This window comes from Hesperophylax consimilis, chromosome 21, assembly GCF_061612785.1.
Source record: "Hesperophylax consimilis isolate HC1 chromosome 21, BYU_Hcon_1.0, whole genome shotgun sequence".
NCBI classification, from domain to species: domain Eukaryota; kingdom Metazoa; phylum Arthropoda; class Insecta; order Trichoptera; family Limnephilidae; genus Hesperophylax; species Hesperophylax consimilis.
In genome coordinates, this window is record NC_142856.1 from 12516853 (window position 1) to 12542766 (window position 25914).

The window sequence follows — 25914 nt, forward strand, 5'->3', positions numbered from 1 at the left end:
TCTCAAATCATACCCAATCTCACTAACGTAAAACACCTAATGTAATCCTTAGAATTTGATAATAAAGACGACGCACCAAGTTCAAAGCACGAAAAACAAATAATAACGAAACCAAACAAGTAATCTGCCTGGACTGTAAATCCCTATCATTATTTAATACAATTTGTGCAAGATTTTCTTCTTACAAATGTTAAACAAAGTTGACTATTTATTTATGTAGGTAACGGCTCACTTTAAAAATAAGGCACTCAAGAAAAAATGTTATTTTCCTCGGCCTAGTTTCATTTTTTCTTACTACTTGAATATTCATGGGATATTATTTTGGGCACGGAAAATTACAGTCTATTTTGGTAAGATTTCCAGGTGAAGTTACTTCCTGGCGTAGAAGATTACTTTTGTCAGTGCAAAAAAACATTTTATTTTGCTATCAAGAATTAATTAGTTGGCCTCCGTGGTCAAGGGAAAAGGTTCTAGACCAGCAATCCTAAGGTAGCGGGTTCAAATTCCGGCGTGCGAATGTAAATTTTGTGTGATGAGTTGGTGTTATTTCACATTTTATTAATTAAAATTAATAAACGGTATACTTGCGGTAAGTTTCAGAGTGTGAAATATTCTCAGTATCACCCTGATGTAAGATCACCAGAATTGAAATGTGACTTGAAATGGCTTGAGGCGTGATTGTTGACCAGATCTGCATAGCCATGTACTCCCGCTTCTTACTTTTCCCCCATCTCCTCCCCAACACTACATTCAGCCTCATATCATACTGAACATACCCCAATTGGGGATGCCAAGATCTCACCGGCTCCTGACGGTTGGGAGCAATTGCGACTATTGTACAGTTTCTCTTTAAAAAAGCAAAAAATAATCCAGACAATTTAAGAGTACTTACTAGCATACTGGACATAAGTAGTTATTTCAATTCACAAATTAATTATGTAGTTAACTCGCCATTCTACATAGCTTAGCAAATGAATACACCATAGTTTATAATGTAACAAATTCAATGTTTAAAACATACTCAAACAATTTTTATTTTATTTCTTTTTAAAAAAATATTTTTCCGACTTTATGTCCGGGTTAAATCTTCCCAACAGGAAAAAATAGACCCTTTCACACACTTTTCCACAAATGATCATCTAGTCAATCCACATTATGCAAGTGCATAATAAATACAAAATAATACAACAACAACACGTCAACTCAACAGAGATGAAATGGGAAAATAATTCACCGACTCCAGATATTTTCATTTCAGAGGGTTTGGCTCGGTATAACTTCTAATTGGACTTATAAATCCTACTGATCCCTCAGTATAAATATTTATATAGAGATATTATTTATCAAGATATTATTCCTGATAATTTCAGCTTATTATTTTTATAATTAGGTTGTAATCGTGAACGACGAAGTAAGAAATTATTTTTGCAACCATCATATATAACCCTTTTATTATAAGCATTTACAAAATTGTGAGGATTTTACTTAATTTATTAAAAAAAAAACAGCACATCTCACTAGGGCATTCCTGTGTCAAGGTGTGCAGCTTTACAATTTCATAATTTAAAAAATAGATTAAAGTAAGCTTAACAATGTAACCAATTATAATACAATGTAACCATTTACGTAACCAATGTAAAGGCCACATATCATTGGGCTTATATAAAAGTGCAAATAAATAAAAATAAATTAAATCAACTGATTCAGTCCACGACAGTTTTTTTTATTTGTTTTGGCCTTTCTTAGTAGATTGGTAAGTTAACGAAATATTGCACGTACCTAGTTATAAATAGGATTGCCAAAATATGTACAATATTGGGTCAAGTCCGGGTCCGGACAATTACTCATATTAAATAATAAAGGCGGTACCATTATTGACGACTTGGTCACTCTCCAGCATGCTTCGTGTTTAGGCCAAAAGTCCGGATAGGGTTGCCAAGTTCGGACAATACCCACCATACCCAGTATGTACGCAATCCGGACGTAGGATGACAAAACTTATTATATACCACTAATTAAAAAATCTATTTTTTTTAAATATAAACCACACAAGAGTCATAACTGCTCTCAACCAATTAGAGTATCTCAACAATCTTCAATTGGAGTATGTTCTGACGCTGAAGGTAGTGGGAAGGGGAAGAATATGGGGAAGAGGAAGTTGGGGATGTACTGGCTATTCGGATCTGGTCATCGAAAACGGCCAAAGCCATTTCAAGCAACGTTTCAATTCTGAACAATGGTCTTATACCAGGGTGATACTGACAGTATCTTCCAAAATCCATGCAAAGTTAAGTGATCTGATATTCAATCGAGCATATAATATTTAAAAAAATTATATGCCATGAAAACGTTTTGAAAAACAACGTTAAATAGGACACGTTAGATTAGGCTAGTATGACAGTTTTTTTTTCGTGTGTTGAATTATTGCCAGGGTCCTGATTTGTCATGTAACCATCACATAAGAGGGAGATGAAAAGTAAGCGAGAGTCTGCTATTGGAATATAGAATGACAGGGGTCGAAGAAGATCAGGTCTATCAACTAAGTTGTCTGCAATTTTCAATAACATTACCGAACTTCGCAGTCTTCGTTGTTAGTATGAATTCGGAAAGAGCGTGAATTTAGGGGTGACCGGATAACTCATCAAAATGACATTTCAGCACACCTTTAAACATTCATATAAAGTCATGAAAAGTGATGAAAAAAAATTACGTATTTTAATGATTTTATCACTCAATAAAGTGTGTTGAATTGTTATTATGTTGAATTATCATTGAACAAAACTTAGGATAATTACATTAAAAGAATTTTTAGACGTTTTCGATTATGTTTTTGTGTACATACTACAGTTGGTTAAATACCCAATTATTTTAAAATGTTACTCCCTTCTTGTATTTAAACTGAACTTAAGACTTAATGCTGTAGAAATGAGATCCCCGAGGGGTGTGTGTGATTGAACCATGTACGATCGTCGAAGAAATGTGGAAATTTGCTAATAATGCTGGTGTAAATGTAACGAAAAAGATTATTAAAGGGACGCTTCCGTGATTTGAGTATATAAAGCGAATGTAGAATGGAGTTTAAGGAGAATATATGACGCAAATGTGAATGGTTGAGGAAGTCGAGGATACCCGAGAAAGACATGGTACAAACAAGTGAACCAAATACTTGAGTTGGGCCATGTCAAAAGTTGAAATAACCGAAGAGCATGTATGAGACCATGTATGAATGCGAATAAATCAAGAAATGTGTGCCAAGTCTGAATGCAAGGCTGATATAAGCGTAATGAATAAGATTAAAAAAAGGGTCGCTAAGATGGTTTGTAGAGTAAATGAACGAAGAAAGGAGTTTGAGGAGAATAATATACAACGCGAATGTGAATGATAACAAAGGTCTTAGACGCCCGAGGAAGACATGGCACGATCAAATTTAATAAATAATTGAATTGGGCTATGTCAAGAGTCACAATAAAAGAAGAGCATGTATGATACGATGTATGAATGTGAATGAGGCTAAGAGTGTATTTAAAGACCGACTTTCTTAGCGTTCCGTTTTTTCTGCCTACGCCTGTGGAAACGGCGTGATGGTTAGTAATTTAGTTTATTTACAACAACTAGAGAGAAACTTTTTACCCTGAGGAAAGCCGTCCTATAGAAAAAAAATATTTAAAAATATTATATAAATTAAAACATTTGAGTAGATAGTACGAAAACTGGATACAAAAAACATGGCCACGATTTCAGCCTAATTGCGATGCTTTTTAATATTACATTTCGATGTTTGTAATGACATCAATAAGAAACCAGAAAAAAATATCCTACTATTTTGAAACCAATTTTGTCGACCTCAATTTCAAAATATTGAAGAAGTAAAAGAAATTAAATATTTGGGAATTATAATCGACAGCAAGTTAAAAATTAAAACTAACTTTGAAATTTTAAATAAACAAAATTTCGAAAAAAGTTAATTTCTTAAGTAGGATAAAGGAAAATTGGACATTAAAACAAGGATATTGGTCTACAATACTACTGTAGCATCCCATCTGAATTACTGCACAAGTGTAATCTTTCTGAGTAAAAAAAACTAAATTAAGAGAATGGAAATAATTCAGAACAGAGGCATGAGGTCAATTCTGTGATATAGCAGGTACACCAGGATAAAAACCATGCAACGCCAACTCAATCTCTTTTTTTTTATAGTGAATACCTCACAAGAGTCCCAACTGCTCCCGTCTGGAGCCAGTGAGACTATGGCATCCCCAATTGGGGGATGTTGTGAGGCTGAAGGTAAGTGGGGAAGGGAAAGAGGAAGGTGGGGAAGTACCTGGCTATTCAGATCTAGTCTCTAAACACGGCTAAAGCCATTTGGAGCAACGTTTCAATTCTGAATGGTGGTCTTACACCAGGGCGATACTGGTAGTATCTTCCACTCTGGAACGTGCCGCAAATATACTATATATTGGTTAGTTTTTAGATTCTCACGGCCAAAAGCATTTTTGTTGTTTGTTACACATCTTCGGATCTACCGGATCTGCCCTGATGATGGACACTGCAACGCTGTCCGAAACGTCGGCTAAAGAAGGAGTTAGCGCAACACGGCATAACACCCCAAAAACAAACAACAAAAATACTATATATTATTTTAATTAATTAATTGTGAAATATATTATTTTAATTAATTAATTAAAATTTATTTGCGCACGCCGGGTTCGAACCCGCGACCTTCGGAATGGCAGTCCAATGCGTTACCACTGGACTATGCCGGCCGTGTAGTGTGTAGCAACGATTAGTTTACAATACATTAGTGTTTATTAATAAGTTAAAAAATAAAATGTTACCAGACTATATGCTAAAGAATGTTAGAATTAATAGTACAGTTGATTTATATCCTACGAGAAACTGCAACGATTTTAGGCTTCCTAAAACAAATTAATAGGGAGCACAAAACAATATTTATTATAAAGGTTTTAAAATGTTCAATGAACTACCAGTAATGTTAAAGGATGCTAAAAGTCTTGCAGTTTTTTGTCGCAATGTTGTGAAGTCCAAATTTTAGTATATAAGTTATAAATAATATTATAGTTGTCCTAGAAAATAAAATATTAGATATAAGATGTAAAATTTTATAACTAAATAAAATATACTTAAAAAAATATATATTTGTCATTTTATAAAATAAATTGAATTTCATATTCAGATAAGATTGCTATTTTAGTAAAGCGAAAGTTTTCCAATCTTCACTCTTATTTGATGATAGATGTCAAAATAAAATATTATTTCAACAGAATACAATTAATTTTTCTACAAGGGTAACGTATAAATAGAATACCATAATTATTTCTCGAATAAAATTATTCATCAGATACTTGAAAATTATTCGCTTGATAACTCCGTTGCACAGTGGTTAAAATATTGTTTTTAATATTTGTATTTAACCCTTCAGGTTTTTAAATATTTTTACCAACAAGTCCAAACGAAATGGAAAATTTTCTTCAAATTTCGGAATGCCCCCTTGGTATCTTAAATGTGCTTCATATATTATTCGTGAAGTTGTCGTTAAAAGAAATACTATTTTAGAAACTAGATCTTTGAAATATTTGCATTTGCAATATATATATATATTTGCATTATATCGCCTATTTTAGCCCTCTGACCCAAATGTAGTAGGTATTTTTGTGGATAATTTGTATGGACTCAGAAAAAAACTGCTATTGTTAAATAATATGTTGCACTGATTATATTATGTATTACTTGCGTCTATTAATTTTCTGTAATATTTGTATTTCATATTTATTTTTAATTTAGAATTTTTATTTTTATTTGTTTTATATTTTAATCTTTATTTAGGTGTATGAGAATTAATGTGTCTTTCTATGTAAACTGAGTTTTTATAACTGGATTGTTCTCACGTAGGTGAGTTCTTCTGTAAAAACCCAGTATAAATAAATAAATAAAAACATTGATCTCTCTAAACAATATTTTTTTAATGTAAAAAACAAAAATGTTGACAAAAAAATTTACCAGGAAATTTTGACTCGGAACGTTCATAATTTTGAAAGAATTCGATGATTATAAACATATTCCTTTTGTGAAGGTAATAAGTAATATAACTCACTCAAGTCACTGTCACAAAAATGGCGAAATTCGTAATGACAATAATTTCATATTTTATCCATGTAATGATGTATAAATATTTGATACAAACTCAAAAGATTAATTATTTATCTTTCCAATGACGAGCATATCACATATCTACGTATTATAGAAAAAAGTTAAAAATACTTTTATTATGTATTGACGCCCCGGTCAGATCTGTCCTTAGAGTCTATAATGGAATGTGATGTTTGTGGCTATTAATGTCCTTCCGAGGCCTGAAGGGTTAAAGATCACGTTGCATCTGAAGTCACCTCTATAGATTAGTAGTTTAGAGTAGTCAGTTCGAATGCTAAACATCTTGACATTTCAAACCCAGTCACGACAGAAAAAAACTTGCTCGTACTGTTTTTGTAATCTCTCTGAGTGAAAATGATTTTGATTGCATTTTAAAAGCTTAGTTTTTAGAAGAGGTTATTATTGTAAATAACCTCTTCTAGTGAAATATGGCTGGTTAAAATGGGACCAATAGTGTTATAGTATCTTTGAATAAAAATAAATCACTACACCCAATCTTGTTCATCCTTTTCCTCTTGACCACAGCATGATCATTAGTAGCTGTTGGGACTCGTGAGCTGGATTACCACCCAAGCGTTGCGTCTCGGGCTTAATCCTTTAGCTAAGTCCTCCAACATTATACATGTAGCTTTTCCGCTTAGTAGAATGTAATTTTAATTTATTTTATACATTAGCTCCACACACTGAGAAAACCCTCAGGAAAATAATTTCCCTCGGGGCCTATGTCATTTGGGGGTGCTGTTTTGAGGGATTACGTAAAGAAAGATATAGGAAAAAAAGGTACGAGGGGTGGGTAGGAATCTGGAGACCAATATGTCCGGGAGTGACAGTAATTTGAATTCACCCCTCCCACAGCGGTACAAGGCGATGGGTTGAGAGAGTCCTGCTCGAAAGGTAAAGATATCTATTTCAACCAGTCTGACCAATCCGACCCGCCACACAGTAGGTGAACAAACGCATCCGCTACCAAGACCTAGAGAATCCTCATCTCAACCCGGGAACTCCTGCTAAGTAATCAAATGTAGCGAACCACTTGGAATGACGTTTAGCAGAGTTGTAAGTTATCCAATAAATGGTTCCCGGGGGTTTGGTTCCCATACCCGCTTTTAAGAGGGGTACTCACTACCCAACCGACGACTTTATTTATTTCTTTCTAATAGTACAATTATAACAAGGATGCATTTTCAACCAGGGCAACGCACATATTGACCCATAATAAAAAGCCCAAGGTTATTTGTAAAAAAATTCGCAAAAATTTTGATTCTATATTTAGTTCCAACTGGTCCCAACCGTTCGGAACTAGTGAGACTATGGCATCTTCAATTATATTAGGGTACTTATTTTGTGAGGCTGAAGGGAGTAAGAAGAGTAAATAGACGGGGAAGAGGAAAGTGAGAAGCATTAGGTTATTCAAAATCTGATCACCTATCACAAAATTGCCCTCTCAAGCAAAGATTCAAATCTGAACGGTGATCTTTCATCAGAGAGTATCTTTCACTATGGTACCTTGCGCAAATATGTTTTACATTATTTTGAATGATTAAATTGTGAAACAAGACAAATTAATAAAATAAAATTTACATACACACATTCCGAATCTGTAGTCGAGAGCCTTACCCCTCGGCCCACTCAACTGGAGGATTGTCTGTTTTTCTGAAAATTCAAAACATAAATGATCTTATTTTCATAAAAAATATTATACTTGAAGTTGGGTGTTTGTAATAAATAATGTCTATGAGGACTTAATAGCCATTACATAATAAGAATGTCTTTCAAAAGCAAGCTTTTAAAATATCAAAGAAGCGAGACAGCGAGTGTAATTAAAAAAGTTCATTTTTTTAGCTTTTACTGTGAAGCTCTTTATGATTTTTTTCCTTGTATGAATAGAATTTACGTGGTGTTTTATTTACGTAATATTTTCCCGTGCCACGTCGCAAGAACCTTACCATAATAAAACGGGCTTTTGACACGGAGAGATGAAGTAACGTAAACAACAATCGAGTTTATTAAGGAGACGTAAACTTTTTCTGAAGAATATTTCTGCTGAATTATTTTGTTTTAAGTATTAAGTTGTTCATTGTGTTGTTGATTATATGTGAAACATTGAAACGATGTTGAAAATGAAATACAGTTAATTTACATTTAAAAGTTTGTAGTGGGGATCTGATACCAACTCTGGCGAATAAAAGTGAAATAATAAATTGGTTGGGGTATTTCAATCTTTGTCACATCATTGATTGATTGGTTGATTGATGATAAAATTGACGACTAAATCGAATCAAATCGACAATCAGCTCCATTTTGAAGTTTGACAATCGAACGGTTCCCGTTAAACGCCGATTCCCAATTCAAGGATGATCAATATATGAAACGGGTCAAAAAATTTATTCGTGATGGTTTTAACGACAAAAACAGATAAGCGCTGATTGTCAATCAAGTTTGTTGAAGTTTATAATACCCCAATCCCAAGTGTTTGAGCAACAATAATAATAATGATTGGATTATTTGGCAGCGCCCTTGAAGTGATTTTGCACATAAACGGTGCTGTACAAATCATCCAAATATTATTTATTATTATTATAAATAGAGAAAATTACCTTAAGGGCGTTTACGACTTAATTTACTAAATTTAACCTATTCCTACTTAGACTTATAACTTCTTTCTAGTGGCTCATAACTAAGATCAATAGCTCGTGACTTACAACTAAGACTTAGAAGTAGTAGTTTATAACTAAGATAATTTTAAACTAGGACTTTTAAGTGACTTATATTTAGTGACTTAAAACTATACATTTTTGTGACCGAGTGGGTGTTATTTACAAAATACTGCTATAATATAACATAACTATGGCTTAAACTAGAGATTTACGATTTACATACCTACTTATTTAATTATACAAATATATATATATTTATGATTTTTGCCCGTGGTGTCAGTGGTAAGATATAAAAGTATTCCATTAAAATTGGTAGTTAAGGAGAAAGGTTAATCTCCTGGATTGAGTAATGTTGAATAAACTAACTGCATATTTTGGTATATCTAAAGGTAGTTTCATCGTAAAGAGTGCATGGCTGATGTAAGCGTAATGAGTAAGATTAAGAAAGGGACGCTTAGATGGTTTAGGCATGTAGAGCAAATGAGCGAATGATGCAAATGCGAATGGTAGCAGAAGTCGGGGACCCCCAAGGAAGACATGGCACGATCAAGTGAATCAGATACTCGAGTCGGGCCATGTCAAGAGTCAGAATAATAGAAGAGTATGTATGAGACGATGTATGAACGTGAATGAGGCAAGAAGTGTGTGCCAAGACCGAGTTGTTTGGCGGTCCGTCCTCTCTGCCTACCCCTGCGGGGAAACGGCGTGATGCTTAGTTAGTGTCATGTTAACGAACTATATTTCCAACTGTGTATCACGATATTTTAAAAAATTACTCCGCATTGCTAAAATAAAGGTTTTGTAATCTCGTCACTTTGATGTGATAACAAGCTATATAACAACTTGTTAATTCCAGAATGCAACAATACCTACTACAATATAGTTATAAGATTCATTTTATCATTATTTTTTACTTTACGATTATCATAAAAACATTAAATAAATACAATTCTTCATATAAAATAATTTATTTAACAATCTAGGAATTTTGAAGAACAACGTCCGACTATGATATGAATTTTAAATATAAGTGCCCATTGTAAATTTATGTTTAAGTATTAGATTCGTTTGCATTAACCAATAAGTTTAACAACCTCCCAAAGCCATTAGTTATATTTAAATCTCACAAAATTTCTTGCAACTCTGTTTATGAGGGGGTACCCAATTTTATGTATTTCTTTCTAATAGTACAATTATTACATGTATGTCTTTTCAACATGGGCAACGTTCATATTGACCCATAATAAACAGCCCAAATATTTGCAACCTTCAAATGCATTCCTAAGATCTATTGTAAATATATTGTCATTGATATGTCATTTTATCTCAATTTGAAATATTGTTTACAGCAAACTATGTAATTTACGGTTCCATGATAACTCAAAACAAAACAGTGACAATTCAACACACTTTTAAAAAGTGATATAAAGTCAATAGAAACGATGCAAAAAAAAAAAAAAACCTAAACTAACCTAACCTAACCTACTTAACCCAGTTAATAAAGTTTTTGTTTCATCACTTTCCATGACTTTATATAACTTTTTAAAGATGTGATGAATTATCGTTTTGATGATTTATCCGGTCACCGTAATTTACACGCCATGCACGTGAAATGTATTTAGTATGGTCAACTTTCTTAATGTATTTTCTGTCTTCTTTGCATTGTTTTTTTGTTTAAATTTTCAGATAACCCCAGTATCGTCAGTAGCGTTGTTTGAAGGCACGAGTATGTACATACCTGCAGACTAAAGGAAATGAGAACCTTCTTCTGAACTCATTGATCTTAGAGACCATAGTAATTTTTTGCTACAGTTAGCTGATGTATAGTTAGTTACGCATGTAAGGGTTATGGGAAATCGAATCAATTATAAAAATGATTTGAAGAAAAATCGAATAAATTTTTTTTCCTGCTTACCATTAGGTGTTCTCGTACCAAGACAATAGAAACACGACCAATTACAACTAATGTGTTATCTTTTGTTCTCGATTGTTCATAGATTTATCTATAATGTATTCATCACGCAGGAATAAAATTGAAAATAATGTTGAGTTTCATCAACACCTCCTAGATCCTTGTGATCTATTTTCATACGTTACATAGACATTCTTTATTGGAAATTTTAGAATGCATATGGTCTGTTTTATGTACTGTAAAAAATAATAATTTCTCAAAAATTCCAGTGGCATTCAACTTTCAACAACTAATGATTTTTTAAATGATATTTTAATATAATTAACCACACTATCTTATCTTTTTATTGTGCCCTCTCCTATTATAAGTTTGCTATCACAAGGAAAACCTTCACACTGCAGGCTGCAATCTGTAAAAACTCTACAGGACTATATTATTTGTACCATTTATATAGATGTTGTCCATGTGTCACGTTGTCAAGTGCTACGTCTTCGTCTACTCCGTCTTTCATAAATCTTCCACGTTGTTCTGTCAATAGGGTAAGCAAACTACCAATTTCGATTATCTGTGATGATTTGCGTGTTATGCATGACGTGAAACAGTCCTACTTAATTTACCATATTTGGTTTGATTTCTAGTGTCATTTTGGAAAATGGAACTGGTTGATTGTACAATAAAGTAGATACATTGATATAATTATTTTTGTTAAAATTTTTGACAGATTAACCTGGCAAGTTTAATAAAAAAATTATAAAATGTTTGGAGAAGATACGACTTTGCTAGCAGTAAGACACCGTGAAATACACTGCACATTGCACGATTGACAGTAGTAGTTGTCATTTTTTTCTCCATTACTATTGGTTTTATAACGTTTTTTGGATCTTTCTAATCTATCTATATAAATAAAAATGTGAATGTTCATTGTTCAAAATTTAAAAACTCCAAAAATTCTTCACCGATTGTTTGAAATTTCGACACAACGTTGCATGTCACCTGTGACAGATAAAAACGTGTTTTTTTAAACAGCGCCATCTGTTGAACGTAAAATGAACAAACGTTTTTGTTTATCTATCTGTACAGGCCGACTGAGCTACAGCAACGCGTAGCGGGATACAGCAAATTTGTCAATAAAAATTAAATTGTCAATTTTTTTAAATGAAAGGCACGAGATTCACAAATCCTACAATTATAATATTTATTGATTGCGCTAGTTCTGTAAAATATACTTCAAGCATTATAAATTAACAAGTCTATTCCTTTACATTAAGAAGTCGGTAGTAGAAGAGATTTTATTCACGTAGAAGAATAAAAATCTAGAGAAGAAGATTAAAGCACGATGAATGTATTTATGTGAAAAAAAAACTTCTTTCTTTTTAGTTGAAAGTGAAAATTTTCTCTGTTCATTCCACGGGGATGTAAAAACACACTCCCAATCCTCATATCGACTTAGGGGACGAGTCAGGTTTCGTAATTAAAGGACCCTCCCCACACCACCCCCTGAGCTTTGCGCTGCGCTACCTTTTCACCTAGTTTTTAATTAAATTTGCAAAGTGTCATATAAACCAACACCAACCATATCACGGAGCAAAGTTGGTATACTCGCGTGTTATTCGCGGGTCTCACTGGTAATTATTTAATAAATAACAGGCTGGTTTTTAATTAGTTTTTATCAAGAGTTCTGGGGCGTCACCTCGGTACTTTTAATATCAATAAATGTAATCATAATAATACAGAGTAATAGTATTACTATGTCGGATTACAACGCTCAAATAATATAGTTTTTAGGACTTATAATAAATATCATTGCGTGTTCGGTAATATTTTTATTTTTTTTTATATCTTGTTAGTATTTTAATTTGGTAAAATTTTAGATAAAATAATCATTATTATTTTTATTTTTTTTTTTAATTTTTTATTTATTTATAATGAATTACAAAAAACATGGTAAGTAACACATTATTCCCAATGAGTTGAGATAAAACTCATTACGGGAAGTACAGACACATAAAATACATTTTACAAGGATATTACACTTTTAAAAAAATACAACATATTGAAAAGGAAAAGAAAAATAAATAAAAAAGGAAAAATACATTGTTAAGAATAGAGATTTTAGAAATACTGAGAGACATCTATACACATGAAACATAGTAAACCAACATATGAAAGCGAGCGAAAATTCACTGGTTTAAAAACATTTTCAGGAAATAATCTTTAAGCGTTTTAACTAATATTTTTTTGTTAGTTACTGATTGCTTTATTTCATTAGGTAATGCATTGTATTGTCTATATGCAATATATTGTAATGAGTTAATACCAAATTTTGTTGTGTGGGTAGACGATGCTAGGTGTATTAGATTTTGGGAACGTGTTTTGTGCTGGTGTATGTCTGAATTAAATGCTGGTTTGATGTTAGTGTGTGAGGATCTATGTATGATTTGTAATATTGTACAAGTTATATTGTATTTAGGTAGAACCGTAAAAGGAAGTATGTTTGTCTTTAAATATATATCTTTGATATGTATATCCCACGGTAGACGGTAGATATTCCTTATTGCTCGATTTTGAATCACTTGTATTTCTGATATTTGTTTTTTAGTAATAGTGCCCCAGATACTAACTAAATAACTCAGATGGGAGTGAATCATCGCATAGTATGTGGCCCTTAGTAGAGATGTAGAGAGAAGACCTTGGAGTCGGTACAGTACGCCGGTTATTGGGGATATTTTAGATTTCACATGCTCAACATGGGAATTCCACGAAAGTTTAGAGTCTATTAATAGCCCTAAATATTTCGTGACTTCTATATTTTGGAGCTTCTCAGTTCCAAGTGTGATATTCATGGGCACATAATCCTTATTACCGAACGTTAGGTAGTGCGTTTTTTTTATATTGAGGCTCAATTTATTAATACGCAGCCAATTAGCTAGAATTGAGACATCTACATTCATTTGAGACTCCAGGTCACTCAGGCTTGTACTGTGATAATAGATTACAGTGTCATCCGCATAAAGTTGGAGGTTTCCAGAGATACCACATTTAGTTATGTCATTGACATATAGCAAGAAAAGCAGAGGCCCAAGAATTGATCCCTGTGGCACTCCACATGTGATTTTACCTAAGCCACTCGAGACACCTTTGACTTCAACAAGACAAAATCTATCATCTAAGTAGCTTCGGAGGAGATTTAGGGGCTTCCCAACAATTCCCAAATATTCCAATTTCTTTAAGAGTATTTCATGATCGACCGTATCAAAGGCTTTTTTGAGATCTATAAATATGGCTGCCACATATTCACCCTGGTCTATATACTGTTGAAGGTTGGAGATAAAATCAAAGGCGGCACATTGAGTACTAGAATTTTTCCGAAAGCCATATTGTTGTGGTGTAAGGATATTATTCGCAGATATGTATTTTAGGAGTCTATCTTTGATTATGGTCTCAAATACTTTTGAAAAAACCGATAGAATTGATATAGGACGGTAGTTAGAGATACATGTTTTACAGTCTTCTTTGTGTATAGGTATTATCTTCGCTAACTTTAATTCATTTGGAAACTTTCCCGAGGACAGTGACCAATTAAAAAGTTCTGTAAGGTGACCCGCTAATTCTTCTTTACAAGTCTTAAGAACTGATGGTGTTACTCCATCGAGTCCCGGTGCTGCTTTCAGCTTAGTTTTAGAGATGATCCTCAGTACCTCATCTTTGTTTGTCCTAGCCATGTACAAGGATTGGCAAGCCTTCCTTTCCACAAATACGGTATTACAGTCATCCGGGAATGACGGAATGGTAGCTGCTAGCTTTTTTCCTATTGAGAGAAAAAACTCATTAAATGCGGATGCTATTCGGCTCGGATCCTTAATTACGCAGTCATTTACCACGAGGGATTCTATTTCGTTAGTTGGTTTATGTGTTCGGTTTGATAGAATAGAGTTTATGATTTTCCAGGTTTTAGTGGGGTTATTTTGGTTTTGTTGAAAGCTGTTCGCATGATATTTGTGTTTTAGATTTCGCCTATAATTAGTAATGGTATTTCTCAATCTCTTTTTAAGTGTTACAAGAGTAAGATTACCAGGGTCTTGTTTCCACTGCTTGTGAATCTGGTTTCGTTTTTTGATTAATGTATTTAATTTGGAATCAAACCACGGAGTATTCAGTTGTACCCGACTTCTTAATCCTGTTTTTGGTGTAGTTGTACCTGATTCTATTGCCTTTTTAATGTGATAATTGAAACTTTTAAAAGGGTCTTCTGAGTTGCTTAAGTTGATCGTGAAATTGTTATCAAGAAGATAGGATTTTACTGACATACTGTTGATGATAGGTCTCGTAATCCGGGATTTGGTTCTATTATTAAAACATTTTTTTAAGTTGTTCTTATAATCAACAATAAGTATATTATGGTCACTAAGTGGATCATCAATATTCGATATAGTAGTCTGAATGTTTTGCCTATTTGATAAGATGTGATCTATTAAGGTGCAGCTTGTATCAGTGACTCTCGTGGGAAATGTTTTGTTATGTATTGAAAAATTGTAAGATTGTAAGATGTTGCAAAAATTTAATGAAGAGTGTGTGGATATGGATATGTCAATGTTAAAGTCTCCAAATATTTATGTATCTTGTCTACTTTCGTTCAGTATTTTTTCTAGATGTATTAGAAAATCCTGCATATTTGTGTTGGGTTTTCGATAGATAGCATAGATGTTAACTGTTTTCCTATCACTGCTACTAAGCGTTATACCTAAAAAGGAATTTTCATTTGAGAAATTTTCAATAATTGCACACTTCATAGTATCAATCACATATATTGCTACGCCGCCTCCTCCTTCGTTGGGGCGAGAAGCAAAAACACTTTTGTAACCATTCAGGGAGTAAAACTTTTCCTCTCCAATCTTAAGCCACGTTTCCGTAATGACGAGCACGTGTATAATGTACCGCGAACTTCTTACTTTTTCTTCGATCTCATCAAACTTATTACGGATGCTTCTCGCGTTCATATACATTATTCGTAGACAGTTCGTCACGGGATTATAATTCTCGATGGTGAGGCACTTATGCTCATGTATGTTACACTCCATAATCTATAGTTGCAAGGTCGTTCTTGAGTGCAGCGATGTAGGCCGGGCAGTTGTCCCTATCTCCAGTTGAGTGATCAGCAGGCTTACCAAATCTGGTGCATGTCGCGCAAACTGGTTTGATGGTGGAATTTGGGCAGGACTCACCAGTATGATTCTGTTGAGCACAATGTCCACATGTCGGTTTGGTATCTCTGCAATACTTGTATGAGTGACCAATCATGTAGCATTTGGTGCAGACAGTAAGGCCAATAAAATCTCGGACGCGGCAAATAGTCCAGCTTATAAATACTTTCTCTTGCTCGACTAGAAATTTACGTACGGTAGCGGGTACTGCGTAGATACGGTGACAAGCGTTACCTGTGCGAGCACCAGCCAGGTGACTTAGTTTACAGCCTGCAATAGTTTCTTCAATGTCTTCAACGTTGGGAATACCAGTGAGAGCCATCCTTAAAAAATCTTCGTCGGTCAGGTCCCGGGGAACATTAAAGAATATCAGTCTCGGTAGACGCTTTGACGGTAGTCGGGCCTTCAGTTTGCTCGAGTTGTCGAAGCAAGGTGCATTTAATAGCTTTTGTTGTTCGCCCGTGGTTGCCGTATTGATCAGGATGCCTTTATTTCTTATTTTTTTTATTCCCGTGACCCGAACGCCTAGTTCAGATGGCCGAATTGTATCTTCAATCATTTTTTTCGTACCGTCACTGTCCTTTGTGGCGTCCGCATCCGTTGGAAAGATGCAAACGGCAGGTCTTGGTGGTCCGACGCAATCTCCTTGTTGAGTGATTGGTGGGGGTTGGTGAGCATCATATGGCTGTTTACGGGCGATGTCAGCAAAAGAGAGGGTAGCCTCCGTTGCCACTGCCACTCTCCGCATTACAGGCCCGAGATCAGACTCTAATTGTATGATTTTTTGCTCAAGGTGCCTTTTTTCCCGCTTCTCGTGGCGTATTTTTATTTCTGCCATTCTAAGTTGTGCTGTAACTGTAGCTAAATCCGCACGCATCGTCTCTCGCTCCAACAACAGCTGAGATACGGATCTGAAAACTTCCGATACGTTTCTAGCGATCCTCAGCTGCTTGTCTTTTGAGACCTTAGATTGCTTCTCTGCTAACACAAGTTGAAGAGCTGTCAAATGTGCTTGGGTTTCATTGAGCACATCTACTCCTGAAGCGCAAGGATATTCCGCTTCGGTGACGTCCGAGCCTTTGGATGACGTAACCGAGCTGTTTTCATCCGCATCCTCAATCGTGACGCACTTTCCTCCTATATCCTCTGGATTAGGAGACATCATGGTGCTTATGTGTCGTTTTTTAGGACGATTCATTATTAAACACTACTTTATAAGGACACATAAAAAAAAAACAATGTTTGAAATAAAGTATTAGTTCTGTTCAGCTTTGCGCCTGAAAATTCGTAGGTGGGCAATCGGTCTAGCTCTATGTAAATCAAAACAAAAGTCGCCGTATCGAGTTTTTATATCACGATTTTTTTTATATTCACTAATTGAGCACAAATAACTTTAAACAGTTTATCACTATGAATGTATCTACGAAATCCACTATCGGTTTTACCGAAAAGTTTCTGTTTTATTCACGAAATTATCGGATATGTTTTTTTGTAGGTTCTGGATAATTTTATTTAAAAGAAAAAATACACAAATGTATACTAAAAAGTATTTTGCGAGATAAGAGTAATCTCTTTCAACGCACAATTGTCACTTTAAAAGGATTTAATACAGAGAATTTAGATAGTTTCGATTGTAAACAAGGGGTATCACAAATTCACAACACAAACGCAACCAATAGGAGCCCTGAATGGTGAGCTCATAATTAAAGCGGCCAATCCGCGCACTTTATCCGTTGTACACAACACTTTGGTTTGGGATGCAGTGAATTTTATAGTTTATATTATTAAAAAAACAAAGGTAAAATGTTAAAAAGTCACTGGAGAACACTACCACGTGTTAAACTTTCGTTGTTTTTAACGACGATTACGTTTTATCTTCCGTCGGATTTATTATAAAGTTGTTTACTATTATTAACGATAGCTTGACAGAGCACGACGCTTCGCTTCGTAGGTACGATTATTATTGACGTGTTGATTCCACTAGACAGCCTGTAGAGCAAACAAATATTAAATAATCATTTTTAATGTTTGCTAAATCTATATAAATCATGTAAGACCTGAAGATAAAAATTTAACAACTTAACATGAGCAAATGTCAAATTATGAGGTTTCATCGAATAAAGAATCCAATATTTTTTGATTATTCCATTGACAATATGTCGTTAATATCTGTCTCGGAAATTAATGACTTAGTTATTTGGTTTGACACGAAACTTAACTTTATCAAGCATATTGAAATAATAACCAATAAAGCTTTGAAAATTTTGGGATTTATTTTAAGGGTATCTAGTGATTTCAATAATGTAAATACTGTAAAAACATTATATATGTCACTAGTAAGGAGTCATGTAGAATACAATTCCACGGTTTGGTCCCCAAATTATGAGGTTCATTCACATGCGATTGAAAGAATCCAAAATAAATTTTTAAGATATGTAAATTTTAAAATGGGCGTTCCTAGAGAAAACCTAAATTACGATAACGTACTTTATTCATTAAATTTAATAAAATTATCTGATCGCAGAATTATTTCCGATTTAACCTGTTTGTATAAAATCATTAATTCAATGTTTGATACCTCTAATTTATTATATGTAATCTCTTTTCATACTCCAAGCAGGTCGGTTACAAGACAATACCTACCATATTATTGTAGCAATTCTATATCAACGTCCCAATATCACGGATTCAACAGCTAGAAAACAAATACTACGATGTTGTTGATATATTTAGTGCATCAATTTCAATATATAAGCTTAAGCATACCCTATTGAAGTTTTTTTCATCAAGTGGTGGAATATTTTAAAAAAGGTATTTAATTTGAATTGACTAACATAATAATTTTGTCAACTAAAACAGAAAAATATTTTGGATTTTTTATGTTTTGTGCCTGCATGCTGTGTAGATCAAGTTCAGTGATATTTTGACTTTATATTTATTTTTCTGCAATCGTTTTAAATAGTCGTTTCCTGCACTATTTTCATGTGTAATTTCGTAAATATTTTTTATATATATGTATGTAAAAGCCTTAATAGGCGTGAAATAAATAAATAACTACAAAATTTTCTACTCTATGTTTTCAAAGAATCATCAACAAGTTATTAATTCACATTTCATTAAAAATATATATATTATTCAATGTTAACCCGTTGAGATCTTCTGTACTCTCTGAAGATTATGTATGACATTAAATATAAAATCACCTACGCTTGATTTCGATAATGTCTAGAATTTTTTCTGAAATATCAGCAACATGCTTTTTTTGACTTTATCTCATATTTGTGTATTATTTGTTTATTTAAATTTTTGATTGATTTGTGTTTTTTGACTTTATCTCATATTTGTGTATTATTTGTTTATTTTAATTTTTGATTAATTTTGTGTTTTATCACAATTTATTAATGTAATATAATATATAATATATTTGCATTACGTTCCAGAGTGTATGGTACTCTCAGTATTGCCCCGCTGTAAGACCACCATTCAGAATTAAAACGTTGAATGAAATGGCTTTGACCACGTTGGGTGACCAGATCTGAATAGCCAGGCACCTAACCTTCCTCTGTCCAATATTTTTCCTCTCCTCACTACCTTAAGCCTCATGAAATACTCCAATTGGGGAGTGTACTGGCTCCAGAGGGTTGAGACCAGTTGGGACTCTTGTGAGGTTTTACATTACAAAAAAAAACTAGTAATTTTATCGTATTATTGTTCAACATATAAAATGGTTGTAAAAGATCTGCGGATGTTAATTTTTTTTAATAAATACCATCACACTAACAATTCGATTGGTAAACAGCAAACATTTTATTGTTTTGTTTAACACAGGAGCGACTTCTTTACAAATGACATACGAAATTGGAGCGCTTGACTCAAAATTTACGACCGTAAGATATGCAAGTCGCGGTGCTTACACATTGTGAGGGGTTCAGTCACTGAACAGAAAATCCCTAGAAGTGTTTAAATGTATAATTAAATTATCCTCTTTCTTTTAATTTTTGTTGACGTTATTAATTTTATTTTAGCCCTGTAAATACTACGTTTTGGATTAAATCAATTATTTTAATAGTTGTCGTTGAGATAGTAACGGTACTTCGGAAAAAGAATTATAAAATTTCTGAATTATTTTTTTAACATAAATATATGTTTTATAAATAAGTAGTTAGGTATTCAAAAAGGTGCTTCTTACAAATCTTGTGATTTCAGAGGAAATTTTGGTTTTGATTTCATAATTAAAAGAAAAATAGAAACATACTTTTTTAGACGCTAGGTAAATTAACTGTTGACAGAACTACAACTATTCGTAATATATCGACACAACACTATATATATTTCGCCATAAGCCTTTTTTTGAAAAAATCTGGTAACCTTCTAGGTATTTTTCGTTTAGTGGAACTCTGTAACTCAGTAGTCCTCTCCGTTCAAGGTTCGGTGTTCATCTGCCTCGTAGATTATGAAACTTCGCATGATAAAGCAAAACGATGAAAGCGTTTAGAGTGCGTTCCTGTTTATGAGATCCCTTCTGAGGCTTTTACGCAGCCGTCCTCTGTAATCCTAGGTGGTAAGTGCGGCCTTCTTTCGTGGCATATTTTGTCGTCCTTTGGCTGGGATAAATTGAAAACAAGGTAGTTATAGCAAAGGGAGTTTGCTTGAAGGATTAAAGTTCGTGATGATGATCAAAGTTGATTTAATAGAATAATTATTATCTTTATTGATAACACACAAAATATTTTTACGTAAAAAATATTTTTGGTTCCATGATAACTCAACATAGTGACAAATCAGCACACATTTGAAAAGTGATGTAAAGTAATTAGAATAGATGAAAAAAGCCCAAAACTGTTCGACCTATAATTAGAGGCGATAATTAGTCGAGTGAAATATCAATACAAATTGAAAATATCTCTGAACCACTGAGGTATTTCGCAGAGCACAGAGCGCAGAGTCAATTTATTTTTAATTATTTGTTATTCTTTGTGCTATGCCTAAAACCTTGTCTTATAAATATTAGTATTTTTATAAGCAATAATTGTTCGCCTGAAACACTCATCCACATTGAAAAAATCTCCTGATAAAAAATACATGACGCCAACGGGACTCGAACCCGTGTCCATTCGATTTCCGGTCGAAAGCTCTGACCACTGAGCTATGGGGGCTTATTTCTTAGCTCAGTGGTCAGAGCTTTCGACCGGAAATCGAATGGACACGGGTTCGAGTCCCGTTGGCGTCATGTATTTTTTATCAGGAGATTTTTTCAATGTGGATGAGTGTTTCAGGCGAACAATTATTGCTTATAAAAATAATTGTTATCCTTTGTGCTATGCATAAATAAAATCTTGTCTTTAAAAAAACATTCATTTATCAAAAAAAATAATAATTTATAAATATTAGTTTATCATTTAAATTAACTGTTTAACCTAGATTGTTTTTTTCATCATATCATAATATTATTTTTCAATACTGTGTTGATTTGATACTGTGATGAGTTGTCACTGTGTTGAGCTGTCCGTCTACCGTTGTGAGGTTCATGGTGGTTTGGAGGGCAAATAAATAGGAAAGAGGTGGGTGAGGAAGCACCAGGTTATTCATATCTGGTCACCGAACAATGTTAAAATTATTTCAAGCAATTTTTCGATTCTTGATGGTTGTCTTTCACAAGTCACAACGGTGATTCTGAAAGTATCTACCACTTGTTTTGTTTAATATTTTAAGGATGATTATGGAGAACGCCTTTGACTGTTATAAATTACTTAATTCACAAGGATGACATTAAGCTTGTTCATACACAGACCACCTGACAATAATAATCTTACTTTCCACAGAAGTGATGTGACCTACTTAAGACTAGTGATGTGACACCACTCTGGAACATGCCGCAAATATACTATTATATAATATTTTTAACCAATTTTAACCAATAAATCATAAAATGCACGCGTATTTGAACCCGCGATTCAAATCGATTTTTTCCAGATGTTTGTTTAACTCTGGGTATTTTTTTAGGTATATTCCTACCGCAAACAATATTAAAAGACGTGTCCGAAAATTCATCGGTATAACAACTCCACATACCTAGTAGTTACTGCTGCACGGTTTTTTCATTATTATATCTTAGTGTTTTTTTCATGTGAATACTACACTAGTCATTCCCAAAGAGTCCCACTACCTGGAGCTGGTAGAACTTTGGCAACCCGAATAAGAAAATGTTGTGACCTGAATACAGAAGGTAGGAGAAGAAATTTGGGGAAAGAAAGGTTTGGATCCTGTTGATGCAATTACATACATCTCCCTTTAACACATGTTCCTGCTTACTTCACCCAAATACCTGAGCCTGTCTAATAGTGTGGAGTACCTACATCAGTAATAAAAAAATAATTTATTATACATGACCAATATGTTAAGCAAACTACTGATTCTGGTTAAGTGTTTCCTCAGTGTGTTTAATTCAAGTGTAATACTGAGGCTTGTGCAATGATAAGTGGAGCAGTGTCTCTCAGGCAATAATATCGATCAAAAATAGCAGGGGTAAGAAAAAATCCCTTTTTAATTTGAACTGTCAACCACAGCTCTGTAATAGTTGTGTCAAATATTGATTGAATTCCACAATAAAACCACCAACTGATTTTCATACAATATTTGCGAACACATATGTAATGTTTAACATTAAACTTCTAAGTAAAAATATGATTTATGTGTGTACTTGTGTTTGTTTTAAAATACACATTCTAACGCCGACTGCCATTAGTTGTTCTATCGGAATAAAAAGACAATGGTTGTTCGAACGAATTACCGACTAATTTATGTGTATACTACGAGTATATGACTACGAATACGGCGTCCGCTCGTAAATTTTGTTTAAACAATTTGTGTTTTTTCACAATAAATTAATTTGAAAATATTAATTTTGTGTGTGCGTTAGTTTATTTTTTCCATTCGTTCCTAAGTGGAAGATACTCTCAGTATGTCCTTAGTGTAAGACAGCCACTTAGAAATGGAAAGCTACTTGAAATGGATTTAGCCGTATTTATACTTCCTTACCTCCCTCTTTCTCATTTCCTTTCTTTCACCACTATTATCAGCCTCTTATGGTCTCAATGGCTCCAGACAGTTAGGTGAAGTTGGGACTCTAGTGCAGTATTCACAATGAAAATTTTATTAACATCAAAACCCAATGCATGAATTAAGTGAAGTGACTTGTGCCTTTGGCGAATTGTTATTATTTTAATTTTGGTGGTCGCTTTTATAAACTAGCTTCCATAACTCTTTGTGAAAGCTTATATAAAGGGTCCTTTAAAAATATTGCGTTTTTTAACAACATCCTGTCGCAATATCACGTGATCACGCCCCGTAGCTAATTTAAAATGGCTCTCACGTCCCTGGGGTAGTTACCTACACTACCCTGTACCTTCTACGTGCTTCAGTTAATAGATTTAATTAAATACCTATTATTTCAGCTAATGAAAAAAATATTTCAGTCAACGCGGAGCAATGCTATTGAATTTACTAGGTTTGCCCCTGCAGCACCGAACTTATTATTTTTATTTATTCACGTCTTGTGATGTATGGTAATAAGTTGAGTATTTGAGTGATAGATGGCGTTAGTCATAAACCTTACTCCAGAGTCCGTCAGATGTCGCTAGAGTGTAACAGATGCTTGTGAGGTTATAGTGACAGGGAACAAGCTTCTCAAACCAGAGAATTACTAACCCTCCGGTAATGAACAGTGAAGCTAAATCCAGACTATTCATTTGTAACGTAAATAAAAACAATTATATGTAGAGAACCTTTTAATTTTTAACAAAGAGTTCCCACACTTAAATCTGCAAAATAAGACAGATATAACACGTCTTGAAAGTATTTTCATAGAAACATTAATATATGTAAGTTTTTCAGGATTACCAGATTCGAAGAGGCTGGTTTGGGGAGACCTTTTGGCCTCTCCAATGGTCTCTCGGTACATTGCCTTGTGCCGCAGTGGTAGAGATGTATTCACATATCCTTTGCTCCTGGACACACTTATTCCTAAAACTAATCTAACTTAATCTGTCCTAACCTAACCCAACCGTCTTACCTTTTACGTTCCCAGTACATCCTCTTCTTTCTTTCCTTAAAAATTATCCTCCACACAAATTCAAAATCTCAGCAATCTCATGGCCTCCTGTGTGGGGTTCGTAAAAAAATAATATTGTATCTTATTTACTTATTTATTTATAGAGCGGAGACGGTTTACATATAATTCCCGTGAGTACTTAGACTATAAGCCCATTGTGCTATCTCAAATTTAACCTCAATCTTTTAACAGTTACCCGGTCCCTTTTATAAAGTTCACCAGGGTTCTCATTGGATATGTTCCTATGTCTTCTGGTTCCATAATGTGTCTTCCCAGATCTCATCTCTTCTCTCCAACACTCTTTGGTTCCCTGAAGGCCCCACAAGGGAAGAGTATACGGAGGTGGCCTCATCTCTCCTCTCCACTCCTCCTCGGTTCCTATTGAATCTTAAGTGAATAATGAACGTAAGAAAACATGCTTGGTTTCTGTGAATCTCTAGTATGAATCCATTTCCGCTTAGCTTTTTACCAGTGCGTGGTGCAGGAAATGTCTGAGTTTTTGTTGCGAGATGAAAATAAATCACCTTTCCTTTCAGTTTCATTTTATATGAAAGCATAAAAACACTTGAAAAAGCTCCAATTTACTGAATAACTACTACTGTCCCAACTACCCGGTGTCAGTGGAATTCTGGAATCCCCGATTTGGTGTAACTATTACCTTTGCATGGAGCTCGCCAAAATAGGAAGGGGAAAGGAATAGGAAAGGAAAGGTTGAACAAGAGCAAATATTCACTTCTGCCTACATTTTGTGTTCCTGTGTCGGTTGTCTCTGAATGTCTTATGTCAATGGAAACACCCTTTTCATATAAATTTCGCGTTATTATACATTGCGTTTAGAGTCTTAAATTCCACTGACGGAGAAAATTCCACAATTTATAAAAGAAAGTGTCCTTTGTGTAATTAAGCAGATAAAATAATTACAGGTATTCTCAGGTGAAAAGGCTTTTTTTACGCGTTGCTATGTTGTAATTTGTGATGAAAAAGCTTAAAAAAGTGATAAGTGTATTTTTATTGCATAAAAACGCTTGTTTTTTAATAATAAAAAAGGTATTCATTTTAATGAAATCTTTACCATAATTTGTTGTTACATCCCCTTAAAAAATCGTGAACTATGAGCTCCAACACTATGAAATTTACTCAAAAATTTTACTCAGGGTTAAACCATTTTAAGTGCATTTCATTATTCCCTTCATGAGCTAAGAAAGTTTGAAATATTCTGCTTTCGAGAAAAACTAAATTTTTAAAGCACGTTTTTTTCAGTGATTTTGCGCTTTGCGAGCTTTTAATTTGTTTTCAAAACTTAAACTTAAGATAGTGTAGATCAATGAAACAGTAAAAACTCTCCTAGTTGAGCTCTGGCATCAAGAAATATTCAGAGATGTTTTTTCAACAAGAATGTTTTTAAACTCTCAATAATATTTCTGTCATGATGGACTTTGATAAAAGATTTTTACCTTCGTATATTCATAAAAAAAAATTCAAATGAGTTTTTTCTTATCAACTTCAAATTCAAGCGAAAGCGTGTAGTAAAAGAAATATTGTACTCAACGATGCATATCACCACTCCAATTTAGTCGGTCTGAAATCGAGCACCGAGTCAAACTCGGAACACCCACCCAATTTCCGCATCTTAATCAATCTCGCTGACAAATTATATCTCACCATCAAGTTCTCGTGCCCCGATGTTACAATATACACAGTACACGTACACACAATAATATGTACATGCTCCATATTATTATTCCTGTATGTTACATGTTGCAATATGTTCTTAATTGTAACACATAATTTAAACGGTTACAAGACGGCTCCGTCTGTTACTGTATTGTGTGCATGCCACGTGTCAAGTTGACTTGTGCCTATAAA